Genomic DNA, 15,294 nt, shown 5'->3' with positions numbered 1-15,294 from the left:
CTTACAAACTGGCAGCTTCTCGCAGTTGGCAGCAGAGTGGCTGCACAGCCACTTATGTTCTACACTATTATAGGATGTAATTGCAGCTGGGTCATTTCATGCCCCTCTCCCTCCCCCCCCCCCCCCCCCGATATTAGGAGCTTTGGGCCTGTGGATCTGTACAGTGTTAGATTCACTGGCTATTTGTCTGCCTTCCCCACCAACCTCCACAGTATCCTCTCTTTGCTGTCATGGAGGCAGACACTTCATAAAACAGTTCCATGGCACACCAGGGGGTAATGGCCTCATACCCAGACTCTAAAGAGACTCCATCAGAAACAGAACCCATTGCAGTTTCACTGTGTGTAGGATTCTCCTCACCAAAAGACAAGAACAACGTTTGGTTTCAAAATAGAAAGTAGACAACAATGTGGACTAATGGCCCACCACACAGAATCTCAAACCCACACCCTTGCCATTTTATTTCAATAATGAAAATAAACGAATACATTTGCTCTTGGGCTGAGTTCTTGTAAGCCAAGTAAATCAGCATAACATTTCATGGCAGAGTTAGGAACTCCTGAAAACACATAGTTATAAGAAAATGACAACAAGTTCATGATTAAAATAGTGTAAACCTTAATTTTATCTGAATGAATCTATTATTCTAGAGTTAGGCCATGTCTCATAGGCACACTCCTGCATGGAGGGTAGCATGGAGCTGCCCCTCCCTACAGGGAACTTCAGGAGTCAGAACGCTCATGTGTACAGACTGCACGTGACTTTATAGGCCATCTAAATGGCTTTCGGGTTTGCTCAAGAAAAAACAGCTCGATCTTTCCAGATGTCCAGGTGAGACAGTGTTCTCTGAAGAGAAAAGGACTGAACAGGCTAGGGGACAGATATTCACAGCTGCACATAAGCAGACACCATTCAGTGACCTATAGTAGATTTATCGATTCCAAGGCCAGCAGGTAACATTGTGATCATCACCTTCTCTATAACACAGCCCATAGAACTTCCTATAGTACGTAATTACTATAATACATAGTAATATATCTCCAGCGGTGCACAGACCAGTGTGAATACTGTACATATGTGACTTCTATCAATAAATTAATGACCAGCTACTCAATGACCATATCATATAGTTATTAGAAAATGGTACTTATTTAATATAAGTAATGAATTTCCCCTTTGTTTCTTTTTTTCCTCCAATGGAAATTTTTCAACTAGCCTTCTATATCACTTCCAGCAAAAGTAAGGTGCGAAGAAATGCAGCTAAGTAAAAGATAAATTACTATTTTTTTATAATTTTTATTTGCTGTTGTAGAAAATATGTTTAGAATGCTTACCACAAGTAGCAGCTCAGCCCGGCAGCCCGTTGTAGAAGCAGAAAAAGAACTGACAGGAAGGGGATGCAATGCATGACAGTTCGTTAGCAAGAGTCAGGCTAACTGTAACCCTAATAACGCGAGATTTGTAGAAGCGAGGATTGTGTGAGGCGAGTGGGAAAAAACTGTGTGAGAAGTTGTTGCGACCTTGTGTAGATAATGTGTAGAAAATATTGTATGTAGACTAGAGTCAAAACAAGTGAGAAAAATAAGATATCAAGATGGCCTATGTATAAACAAAATGCAGCTGTTGCTTATTATTGTCTGTAATGAAAGGTATAAAGGTTTGCTGTAATTGTTTACCTGTTGAGAGACCTGTTTAGCTCTCTCCCTCTAAGCAATTGCAAGAGAAAATAAAGTATCTGACTTGCTGTACCCAAACAAAAAGTGAGAACTCTGTTATTCTCCGACACCGTATTGGTGCTTTAATGTATTCTTTTAGAATGTTAATTAGCCAGTCAAAAAGCACTCTTACACATTTCACTGAATTGGAAGATATTACATCTAAAAGAACCACAGGGTTATGGCAGAATGTGAAGAATTGTTGTACTTTACCCAGCGAGATTAGCTTGGGAGTTGAGTACTTTGATTGACTTGTCCACTGATTTCTAACATTATTAAAATTCATTGATCCCTCCAATCATAAAGCACATCCCATAAAGAGAAAGACTGATAGTAACACTTTTCTATTCATCGTTACATGAACTGGCATAATGTGTCTATGGCAGGGTGATGACATAGGATAGAATTGAATATTCTGTGGTAAAGGTGCTGCTGAGGTACAGCAAAATGGTGAAGTGGGAGTTTGGGAAACGTAACGCTTCATCTCGCTTTCTGCCACTCATCTTAATGGGACTCCCTAGTGAGCCCTCAGAGGAATCAAATATGGTAAAAGTGTGGCAGTGCATTGGTTTTAAAACCCTGAGGAGACAATTGTCTGAAAATGCAGTTCCTTGGAAGGCTTTTTTGCACAGCTGTCCATAGACTGACAGATGAGACTAGTAACTTTCCTTTATATGTAAATGTGTGCAAGGAAACACTCGTTAATGAAGCGTAGCCAAAGGGCCACATCCAGAAGTTCTAACTCAAGGCTAAATCTTCAGAGGTACTAAGCACCTGCAAATGCTGTTACCCTGGATGTGAGGGGTGTGTATACCCCAGAATGTGATCAAGTTAATTGCAAGCATATTATGTGCACTCAACCACCCTGAATTAATGAAATAGAACACCACATAGTGAAGGGTTAATTTGAAGACAGGCTTTCAGAAGCAAGGTCAAAACTAGCTACAGTTTCTGCTAATCAGAATGGAAGGAGGGGACAGGCAAGAAAACAACTGAGACTGAAAACCTTGGTGTTGGAAAACCTTGAATCTAGATGTCTCTGATATTAAAAGTTTATTGAAAGTTAGAAAAATGATGATCCAATAGGGGTCATTATGACCTATGTGTTTTGTAGAAGTTAGTTATAAAAGATTAGCTAATAGACTATACTTTGGAGCTGTCCCCTGAAGCCATCTTGAGAGACATTTTTCATGACACCCTTTCTCCCTGGCGGATGAGCAACTGGCCACTGCAAACCTGCTGTTAATTACTCAATACCGTTCTGGGATGTTCTAAACCTACTGCTTGTGTGTGTGCTTAAATCTAATAAACTGCAGTGTTAGACAAGAGCATGCTTACTTGCAGTTAATCCTTGATCAGACAGAATTTCTGTGTTCCTATTGATTTATTCCTAACACCACCTGGAGTGAAATAGTTATGTTGCCTCTGCTGTGGCTTCTGAAAACCCCGGGTAACACCGGCACTGACAGAAACAGAAGCTGCAGGTGCCCAACACATCTCAGAATTCATGTTTGCTCAGGTTTTGCCCGAGGACTAAGGCCGTGGCTACACTCGAAACTTCAAAGCGCTGCCGTGGGAGCGCTCCAGCGGCAGCGCTTTGAAATGCGAGTGTGGTCACACGCCAGAGAGAGAGAGCTCTCCCAGCGCTGCAGCTACTCCACCTCCACGAGGGGATTAGCTTACAGCTGGGGCACTGTTTACACTGGCGCTTTACAGCGCTGTAACTTGCTGTGCTCAGGGGGGTGTTTTTTCACTCCCCGAGCGAGAAAGTTGCAGCGCTGTAAAGCGCCAGTGTAGCCATAGCCTAAGTAAGAAGTTAACCTATTAACTAAACCCACAGCCCACAAAGTATGTTATGTGTTGCTGTGGGTATCATAAGGCACAGTGCATACTTAAAGCACTATATAAAGAAAAAATTACTATGTGCATTTATCTATCATTAAAATCCTACATAAATATATACAAACTAGCCACAGACCTCAGGCTCCTGGCAAATTGCCACTGAAGGCCTTGGAATTGCAAAATTTGCGCTCTAAGGACCTGATCTTGCTCCCACTGAAGTCAGTTTTGCTCAGATCTCAACATGAGCAGGACTAGGCTTTAAGAGGCCACATGGAGGTGGTAGGAATACATGGGGGATAAGAAAGGAGGGAAAGATCACAAGACAATGTGTAACAAGGAGGAAGAAAACAATGCTGTGAAGGGGGAAGAAAAGAAGGGGGGGGGGGAAAGAGGAGCAATCTATGATGACTTTCAATTGCTGCTAAATTTTAAAATGTGTTCCACCAAATCCATCAATGGCATAAATCCACTGAACCAATATTTTTTCTTCTTTAAAAGAAATTGTCTTCATTACTTTGGACTTGCCACAATAGTTCACTGGGTAAGAGACCAGTGAAAAATGAATAGGCACTGTCTTTTTCTGAACAGACACACCACTGGTGCTATATAAATATTCATAGATAATTCCTTTTTGGTGACCTCTCCTCACCTCAGGTGTCTCCATCACCATGCAAACCTTTCATTGCCCATAGGCAGAGCTGTTAATCTAATAAAGATGTTTGCAGAATGATATGTAATGTAAAATAGACATGTAATTTTTGTTATAAATGTCAGTTATAATTAAACTGATTTTGAGAAACATCTTGGTTTTTCTACCATTGCACAGCATTGCAGACAATGTTGATTATTATAAAGAACAGGAAGAGGAGTCTTTGGTATTTCAGCAACCATAAAAAAATCTTAATAAGACATAATTATGAAGAAATCCACTACATTCCCTTGCATTCTGCTGTTTCCTGAAGTGAGTCCCTTGCTGATGGAACTGATTTACAGTCTTCATGCATTCTCCAGCTATGCTAAAATGTGCTTATACATACAAAGTAATCACATGTTTTTTGTTTTTGACATCAGTGACTTGGAAATATTGGGGCAAATTCTGCCCTTGGGTGAGTATATCTAACTTTCATTGAAGCCAGTGGGAGCCACAAATGCAACAAGGAGCGCAGGGCCAGTGGTGTCTTCACAATAATCCCTGTCTTTGGCACAGGCGCTGAACCAACTTTTTTTGCCAAGCTATTTACATAAATGGTACTCCTACTCACATTATTTAAAAAGGCAGTAATAGCAGCAGCATCCCATTGTCCCTATATGTATTTAGGCTAAGCTAACTGGGTTTATAAGAAAGAATAATATGTCTCCAACTTAATACACTTGAGCTCTTCTTCCACTGTGTTCCAGTGGAATTTGCCCTTGATATGTGCATTTCAAAAATGAACCTAGTTAGCGTACATTTAAATTTTGGCCATGACAGTTAGCTTCGGGCTTGTCTACACTTACAATGCCACTGTAGCGCTTAGTGAAGACACTACCTACACCAATGGGAGAGCTTCTCCCATTGGCACAGGTACTCCACCTTCCGGAGAGGCGGTAAAAAAAGTTTCTGGAATAGACCTTGCCTAATTTTATATTTTTTTTACTACTTGAAGTTGACACCAACATGACGAAACTGTGGCATGGCACAATTAAAATTAAGGTATTTAAGAAAAGAAGGGACAAGTTCTAGCTAATAGCACATATAACTGCTTTCCTGAAGAAAAGTCACCAGCCCTCTAAGGCAGAAATGTGAACCAAGAACAATAAAGACAATATTTTGCTTTTAGTCTGTAATACAGAACAATTCATTCACTGCCACTACCATTTTCCAAACTAATAAATAGCCTTACCAAATGTTGTGAACAGGAACTCGCTTTAAGAGCTTTGCTTTTATTTGTTTCATGTGTTGTTTTGGTGTATTCTGTCATTTTCCATTGCTTAAGCAGGACAGAATTTCAAGCAGTCCAAAAAATTCTATGTACCATCACAGAGAACAACAAACAAGGAAACCTTTACCATAGAATTTACTTACAACATTAATAGCTGAAACCTTCTCCACTCACCCCCCAAAAAACAACTAAATATACAATTTGTCGTGTGCATGTCAGGAATTTGGGGCATTTGTTTTGTTTTCCTCTTTGGGAAATCCGTTGTTAATTTTTGTAAAAGACATAATCTTAGCATCAGAATTGCTGTAAGGCAAAAGAAGAAAGACAGCTTTAAAAAGAACATTGATTTAATTAAAAAGAACAAGGAGTACTTGTGGACCTTAGAAACTAACAAATTTATTTGAGCATAAGCTTTCATGGGCTAAAACCCACTTCATCGGATGCATACAGTGGAAAATACAGTAAGAAGATATATATACACATAGAACATGAAAAAATGGGTGTTGCCATACCAACTATAATGAGACTAATCAATTAAGGTGGGTTATTATCAGCAGGAGAAAAAAAACTTTTGTAGTAATAATCAGGATGGCCCATTTAATTAACTACACCTCTACCCGGGTTCGCATACAATGTGGTAAAGCTCTGACACGCTGCTCTGAGCAGTGTGTTAAGGGTGCCGGGCCAGGCCGGGGCCGAGGGGTTGGATAAGGGGCAGAGAGTCTCGGGGGCAGTCAGGGGCTCCCCCCCCCAAGGGTCTGGGGGGCAGGAGCTGTGGGAGGGCACTTTGGGGGCTCCGCAGTCCCAGAGTGGCCCGGGGGATTAGCGGGGGGCCGGGAGCAGCCCGCTCTGCTTCCCTCGCTCCGGCCCCAGCCATGTCGCTCGGGGGAGGGGGCTTGGGGGAAGGGATCCCCCCGGCACTCACCGGCAGTGGCGGAAGCAGAGCAGCCCGGCCCCAGCCCGCTCCACTCCGCCAGCTCCCAGCCGCAGCGCTCCGCTTCCCGCCGCAGGTGAGTACGTTGGGCATCTTTTCCCCAACCTCCCAGCACTCACCTGCGGTGGGAAGCGGAGCGCCGCAGCTGGGAGGTGGCAAAGTGGAGCGGGCTGGGGCCATGTCGCTCCGCTTCCCGCTGCAGGTGAGTGCGGAGGGCGTCCTTTCCCCAACCTCCCCGCACTCACCAGCGGCGGGAAGCGGAACAGCCCAGCCCCAGCCAGCTCCACTGCGCCAGCTACCAGCCATGGCGCTCCGCTTCCCGCCGCAGGTGAGTGCAGGACCTTTCCCCAGCCGCCCCCCCAGCGACACAGCTGGGGCCAGGGCAAGGAAAGCAGAGCGGGCTGGGGCCGCGTCGCTCCGCCTCCCACCGCAGGTGAGTGCAGGGGGGCATCCTTTCCCCAACCTCCCCACACTGCACACTATGGCCTCACTGTCTTCCACATATCCCTTCCTGCCCCTACCCTGCCATCATTCAACCCACCTAACTCTGGAGGTTTCAAAGGGCCTTGTGTGATGCTGTTATAGCAGCCCTACCCAGTGTCTGTATCAGGGGAATTCTCCCCTGGACAGCTAAGGGGCTTTCCCACTCTCCCTCACAGCATGCAGGAGCCGGGGGTGAGGAGGGGGTTGGGGGGGGGGGTGAGGAGATGGAATCCCTCCCTTTGTTCCTGAAGCTGTTATTATTGCTAACTTCAGCCAGACAAGTAAACAAAGGGACATATACTGACTCCTACAAAACTAAATATATAGCAAGATATAATAATGGCCAAATTGAGAGCAATGACAAAACGGTTGGGGGGGACGAATTGTATTCTCAAGTTTCTATTATAAGAAAGAAGAGTTAAAAATGAAAACTACAGTCAATAATTTTCTCTTAAGTCTCAAACCAAAGCCTACTTGAGTCAATGGGATCCTTGCATTACTTCATGGGCTTTAAGTTGGGCCATAATTGCTTTAATCCAATCTTGAAAGGTAACCAGTGCTCATGTGCACTGTAGTAACTAGAGATGGTTGAGATATTGGGACATTATTCACAAAAAGTTTTCTTTTTTTCAATAAAAAAGTGAAATTCAAAAATTTTTGAACAGTTCTACAACTGGTTGGAAAAGGGGATGAATTCTTTGCAAATATTTTGCCAAAAATTGTCCTTCTTTTTTAAGCAAAAACTTTCAGATCTGAACAATTTTGACCAGCTCTAGTTTTAATTGCTTGAAATACATAAGGATGAAATTTGCACACAGCCAGCAGTGCAAAGGGTGCGATGGAAGGCTCCCAATACAGCTGTGGTTCCACAACGGAGAGGGAAAGCTGCTACAGAACAGAAATACACACTATGCCTGGCAGAGGATAGTTCAGTGCCAACTTTTTGTATACCAACCTGGGCAACAGTACAAAGTTGTGGGCAGCTGGTGCAAGATCCCACATGGAGGTATACAAGGGATGAAGTGCTTCTGCAGGTCTGGGATGGGGGCCTGTCCCCCCAATCCCTGAATTTCTCCCACATGCAAAACCAATTTCCTGCTAGTCTTCTGAATTTCACCCTCAGTATGTTTCTCGTTTATACAAGAATTAAGTGCGGGCTGCCTTCTTTCACTGCAATTTTAAGATAAAAGTTACACTTCTGGCTAAAAGGTTATTCCAATGTAAGTAATGAAAAATGACAGACTACTGTTTCCAATTCTGGGTATGTTTACAATGTAGTGTCAAAACAAAGAGGCATCTGCAGTTTACATTTAGAAAACTTCAGAAATTTTACTGCAATCATTTTTTTATGTGACTGTTTCAACATATTTTTTGATAAAGCAGTAACTGGATTGTGGTGAATGTATGAGCATACCCTAACCATTACTGAATGCTGCTATGAATTAGCAGCTGAGTTATTTGCATTAAGGGATAAATAGCAAAACTCCTCTCTCCTAAATCTCTTCTAATACAAAAATGATTATTCAGATTAGCTCCTATACAGAGATACCATTGTGCCATTTTGTTAGCCATTGTTTCAGCTTCAAGAATATTGTATCTAATTATTAAATTTGACTATTAAGTTTTATAACTTCAATAGTCTAACATATAGGTGATGTGTTTGTATATATGTTATACAAAGTTGTTCAAAAAAAATGTGCATTACTCCATCTACATTTCTTGATTGCTCAAGCCGAACCAAATTAGCATTCACAGCCTGTATTTCCCTAACAACAGGCTTTCAAGCTACAAATAATTTGTAATTCAAAAAGACTTTTGGTCCTTAGATTCTGAACATACAAAACATGTTTGGCACTTAAAAATTCCAAGACCTGTTGAACACAACTTCTTAGTTCACATTTTCTTTACTCCTGTTATGTTCCAGTGTAACGTTATAAAAAGGCTGTGTGATTTGATAGAAGTGGGGATTTTTATTAGAAATTCAGTTCAGAATAGGTTTATTGCTAATATCTGAGGAAATCTTAACCTAAGTTGACCACAAACCCTTACTTTGGCTCCAAATGATGTAATGTCCTTATGGTTTAACAAAAGGGAAAGATCTTGAAAAAATAATTTCATATGCAGGTTTGAAAAATACCAGTTGCCACTGAAGACTTTTGATGTCTGTCTTTACAACTCACTGTAGGTACAGCTATTGTAATATTCTTACTTCAGTAATTGATGCTACAAGTTTCAAGCTGATTTACTCATTATCTACGTTCTATATTTCATTGTTAGATAACACTGAATTATTACACTTGACAGCATTCCTTAAAATTATGCTTTTTTATGGGCATTCCTTAGCAAATACCAAATCACTAGTTAAAAATAAACAATTATAGTTTCTTGTCATTAAAAAAAAAAAGAAAGAAAGAAAAGGATCACTAAAATGATATTTCCGTTTTTTGTTATACATCAAAGTAATTTAGTTATTTTTACTATTCTGGTATTTTTAGGATGTAGGAATTCTCTGTACATGTTTTGATGAGGGTAAAATAAGTGTTTCATTGTTGGTTCGCCTGCACTTACTCTACTTTTCTAAGAAGAAAGTTTTGAAGAAACTTCAAAGAAACTTCCAGTAAAAAGGAAAATCCACTCCCACGTCCCCCCTGCAACACCTGCTTTTCAGTTAAAGATAGGGAAAGGAATAGGGGAAAGAAGATAGGAGGCTAGGACTGGAGACAGGGGAGATTGGGGGGGAAAGAAGGGGATATATGGAAAAGGAATAAGTGAACGTTTCAAAGAGGACTACATCAGAGTGCATTATCAAACTGCTAATACATGTCAGAAAGATCCACATGGATCGTTAGTTCAGCAGGCAAGTGCAGGGTAAATTTACACCAAACTTACACAAACTAAATGTTCATGTAGACAAGCCCTTTAACTGACCCATCCCTTTACTTCTCCAGAATATCATTTACAGCAGTGTAATTCCATTGATTCAATTAAGTTACTTCTGATTTTCAAGGGTATAACTAAGATCACAACCAGACTCTAATCTGGACTTCTAATTTAGGGTCTGATTCTGCTACCACTCAAGTAGGTAGGATGTAGGGTGGCCATATGTCCTTGAAAACCAGGAGTGTCCCCATTTTCAGGGCCTGTTCCATTGTCCCCATTAGTGTTTTGTCTCAGCTTTTTTAAACCCCCACAGCTCCCATGAACCCTTATGTGCAGCAAGACAGCACAACAAAAGAATAGTTAGTCAACATTTTCCATGGAAAGGAAACACTGTTTGTGAAAAATATTGTGTTGGAAACTCCATTTTCCATCAAAAAAATGTTTCTGACCAGCCCTAGTGGACAATCTCTGTGTGCACACTATGACAGGTGTCATGATTTTTCATTTTGAAAAACTGGTCACCTTAAGTCAATACCAAAACCCTAACTGACTTCAACAAGACCAGGCCCAGGCCCTACATTCTTTCAATAGAAATTGAGACTTGAAAGTTTGGGGACGAGGGAACCTATGCAGCAGGGATGAACCTTTTCACTGTGAAATGTACCTGGTCTCAGAGACTGGAAGAGTTTTTCTGAATCTAATAAATTCTGCCATTTGTATTCATAAAAGGGGCGAAAAGGCTTCGTATTAAGTTACAAATGTCCACATCTCTCATTGATCTTTCATTCCGCCCCCTCCCCTCCCCCCCCCCCCCCCCGTAGCTACTCTGTCTTCTCTCCCCCAACTTCCGAGGCACAAGTGACACCTCTTGTTAGCACATCTCAATATGCACAGAGGATGTGGGGAAAAGACTTTGTGGCAAGATTCACAATGATGTACAAACAGAAAGAAAGTTAGTGTGGATGTGGGGTAAAGCTATAACCAACCTGCACCTGAAACTCTCTGGCTATTCTGGACTCACTGCACTGTTAATACTTAGAATACTGCTATCCCACTGTTTCTACTACTAATGGTTCAGTTATCTAGCATACACAAGGCCAGCTACTCCATACAGTATGTTATGTGATGCTTCCAAGAGTACTCAGGGTTGTGAGGCACCTCACTACCACCTGCCCTTAGAGTGAGGGAGTCTTGTTTGTGCCTGCTGTGGATCACTTCCCTGAATCCACCAGCCTCTGGCAAAACAAGCACTCCCTTCCAGGCCTCCCCAGGCCTCACTCTCTCTGCACAGGCTAGCGATACACACTCACCAAACCCGGAGTCCTTCAAGCATCCCTCTGAAGTAGTCAGTAGTTCCACTGAACACTTTCAAAACTTTTAGATTCTCTAATCCCAAAGGAAGAGTATATACCAGCTGTGACGGTACCTCCCAGAAGGCTTTATGGAAATATGCTTAGAATGTGTTTTATGCTACATATGCCTTTTAACATATCTCCGTAAAGGTTATGATCTACTGAATGTATTAATCCTATTTGTATGCATGTATAATTTTTGTATTCGAAGTTATGAATGTTATGAATGTTGGCTGTGTACTGGCTTGATATCTAAATAACCTTAGTAGAGCATTTGGTCAGTTCCTGGAGAAAGGAATGTTGAAATTAAGTACCTAATCAAGGAACACTTAAAGGACAATGGATCTTGGAATGCTCCAATCCACATAAGAAGTCTACTTGAGGACGTTCAAGGTAGCATGTAAACAATGGATGCTACCTGTAAAAACTGTGAGTCATGCATGGACATGTGACTTGCCCAGGTGACTCCTAAACTCCATCTTGGAGCTGGACTTTGCATAGGAGTGAGGAGGGGGTCTCCACCCACAAGAGAAAGTCTATTTAAGCCCCTGGGAGACCCCTCCATTTTGTCTTCAGCTGGCTAAAGAGAGAGCCTCTCCACCCCCCAGGTTACTTGGAAGAAACTGGAACAAAGGGCAGTGACTGCAAGGGGTGTGAGTGATTGCTGGACCCAGGCTAAAAGGAGATTAGTCTGTAAAAGGGAGCATTCTGGATCTGGTGAGGATCTTATCTGTATTCAGTTTGATTAGACATAGATTTGCGCGTTTTATTTTATTTTGCTTGGTGCCTTACTTTGCTCTGTCTGTTACTACTTGGAACCACTTAAATCCTACTTTCTGTATTTAATAAAATCACTTTTTACTTATTAATTGACCCAGATTATGTATTAATACCTGGGGGAGCAAACAGCTGTGCATATCTCTCTATCAGTGTTATAGAGGGCGAACAATTTATGAGTTTACCCTACATAAGCTTTATACAGGGTAAAACGGATTTATTTGGGTTTAGACCCCATTGGGAGTTGGGCATCTGAGTGTTAAAGACAGGAATACTTCTGTGAGCTGTTTTCAGTGAAGCCTGCAGCTTTGGGGCAAGTAATTCAGACCCTGGGTCTTTATTGGAGCAGACGGGCGTGTCTGGCTCAGCAAGACAGGGTGCTGGGGTCCCGAGCTGGCAGGGAAAGCAGAGGTAGAAGTAGTCTTGGTACATCAGGTGGCAGCTCCCAAGTGGGTTTCTGTGATCTAACCCGTCACACCAGCTTTCACAATTCAACTCAGGATCACCACTCTACTTAACACACAGCACTTTAGATAGATAGATAGATAGATAGATAGATAGATAGATAGATAGATAGATAGATAATAAGTTTATTATCACAAAATTGAGATTCAAGTAATAGAAAGGAATAATATTGGAAACAAAAAGATACATATAAAACAAAATCATAACACGCTTTCTAGAGCCTAAACTGAACTCACAACATTCCTCTATCTCCTGCAAAATACCTTACCACAAATCCTTTTCCCAGCATTCTCAGCAAGGTTGGCTGAGATCCCTCATAGGTTGAAGGATAACTGAGGGTTCTTCCACACCCAGATAGAGTTCCAAAAGTTGTCTTATTCCTAAAGATGATCCCCCTGCTGTTTTTGTTTGTTCCTGCAAAGTCTACGATCTATTGATTAGTGTTTTGCTCAGGCTGTAAATGGGTGTCCATTGTGAACCACACAATACTCAATTTGCACATGACCAGCCATAGATAAGCGTCTCTTCCTCCCTGCCTGACAGTAGTATGTGGATCACCTTTTGGTGACCTGTCTTAATTCACAGACCTAGAGAACATATTTTTAGTATATATTCACATAACTCTTCACATATTTTCCATACACACATTTTGCAATGATCATGATAACCAATGTGATAGGCTTTCAGTAGAGATCTCACATGTCATTCTTTGGTGGATTAGTATGTAGATACCAGACCCAGGGGATTCTGTAACCCTTATGTGCCCCTGTGTCCTCTGCCAGTTGGTATCAAGAGATCCTTGGGTGACATATTGTTCTTCTTATTACGGCATTAAGAGCTTGCATTTAACTAAATTATTTTTTATTTAAACGTTACATAACAGCAACAAGAGCAGGCTGTAAGCAGCAGCCAGCCACACTTTGTTCTGTACCCTGCAATCTAGACCCCACCTTCCAAAACAGAGGATAACTTTTACTGTCTGCTGCCATGCCCCACATTCTTACCTACCAATAGCAACACAGGACAGAACTGTCTGGGTATAGGAGACCGGTGGGAGATTCTGTTTTGGAATTAGTTAATTTTCCATGTAAAATACTTTCTGATGAAGAATAGGAAGACTTCAAATCAGTTGCAAATCAGGTAATGGTAGACTGTTTTATGAAGTTGTAGGATTTTGAAAAGCCGACAGCAAACACATGAAATATCCTAAATATCCTAACACATTTGGATCTTTGGATATATTCACATTGAAGAACATATTTTACAGCTGTAATTTACTTTGTGCACTAACGAACTGAACTGGTTCATCTCTATTCTTATTTTTTCCCCTTATTTACTGTATTTTGTCCTCTAGACTATAGATGTTGAGGTTGTTTGCCTATCTTGTGTGAAAAGAGAAAAAATGTCATAGAAGTGGGAAACAACAACAAGAATTTTTAGACTATTTATAGGTATTGAAGGTTATTCTACAGAAGAAATATACCTTTTTAAAAACATAATTAAACAAAAAAATGTTAAAAGTAAATGAGATTTGTTATGCTTCCAGATCAGTTAATTGTTTTTTTCATGTCTGTTATCTGTTTTGATCATATAAACTCATGCTTGTATAAGAAATAAATTTTGACTTGAAAATTAAAGGCTCATTTAAAATCTATATTTCAGTGCAATTCAGAAATTTTCTTTTAGCAAATGGAAATTGCAACAATATTTAAGTGAATTATATTACTAATTTTCAACAGACATAGCATCTACTGATAAGTAAATCCATCAGTCAATGAATTGGCAGCCAACATTACACACTATTTCATTGCGTAATCTCCTTTATATGCTAATTTCAAAAGCACAATGGCCTCTACAGATGGCTTTTGATGACAATTCTTTTCTTATTGTAACTGTCATAAGAAGTGTTAGAATTGAGCTGGCAGCGATGGAACACCCAGCCAGAGCAGTATTAATTTCAGATAGATTTATAAACACAGTCATGATGAGTTAACAACAACAAAACCCAAAATCTTATGTGCAAACCAACCTGATCTCCTTCTTTGAGAAGGTAACAGATTTTTTAGACAAAGGAAACGCAGTGGATCTAATTTACCTCAATTTCAGTAAGGCATTTGATACGGTTCCACACGGGGAATTATTAGCTAAATTGGAAAAGATGGGGATCAATATGAAAACTGAAAGGTGGATAAGGAACTAGTCAAAGGGGAGACTACAACAGGTCATACTGAAAGGTGAACTGTCAGGCTGGAAGGAGGTTACTAGTGGAGTTCCTCAGGGATTGGGACCAATCTTATTTTTTTGGGACCAATCTTATTTAATCTTTTTATTTCTGACCTTGGCACAAAATGTGGGAACGTGCTAATAAAGTTTGCGGATGACACGAAGCTGGGAGGTATTGCCAATATAGAGAGGGACTGGGATATCCTTCAGGAAGATCTGGATGACCTTGTAAACTGGAGTAATAGTAATAGGATGAAATTTAATAGTGAAAAGTGCAAGGTTATGCATTTAGGGATTAATAACAAGAATTTTTGTTATAAACTGGGGATGCATCATTTGGAAGTAACAGGGGAGGAGAAGGACCTCGGAGTATTGGTTGATCACAGGATGACTATGAGCCGCCAATGTGATATGGCTGTGAAAAAAGCTGATGCGGTCTTGGGATGCATCAGGCTAAGTATTTCCAGTAGAGATAAGGAGGTGTTATCTCCTTATCTCTTATACAAGGCACTGGTGAGACCTCATCTGGAAAAGTGTGTGCAGTTCTGGTCTCGCATGTTTAAGAAGGATGAATTCAAACTGGAACAGGTACAGAGAAGGGCTACTAGGATGATCCGAGGAATGGAAAACCTGTCTTATGAAAGGAGACTCAAAGAGCTTGGCTTGTTTAGCCTAACCAAAAGAAGGCTGAGGGGAGATAT

General features: G+C 41.0%; 1 protein-coding gene across 1 annotated transcript in view; it reads right to left on the bottom strand.

Moving 5' to 3' along the window:
* The window catches only part of ANOS1 (anosmin 1), a 178,537-nt gene that overhangs the window by 93,518 nt on the left and 69,725 nt on the right, over positions 1-15,294 (bottom strand). The window lies entirely within an intron of this gene.

This window comes from Emys orbicularis, chromosome 1 (assembly GCF_028017835.1).
Source record: "Emys orbicularis isolate rEmyOrb1 chromosome 1, rEmyOrb1.hap1, whole genome shotgun sequence".
Taxonomy (NCBI): Eukaryota; Metazoa; Chordata; order Testudines; family Emydidae; genus Emys; species Emys orbicularis.
This window is presented reverse-complemented; position numbering and strand designations above follow the sequence as displayed.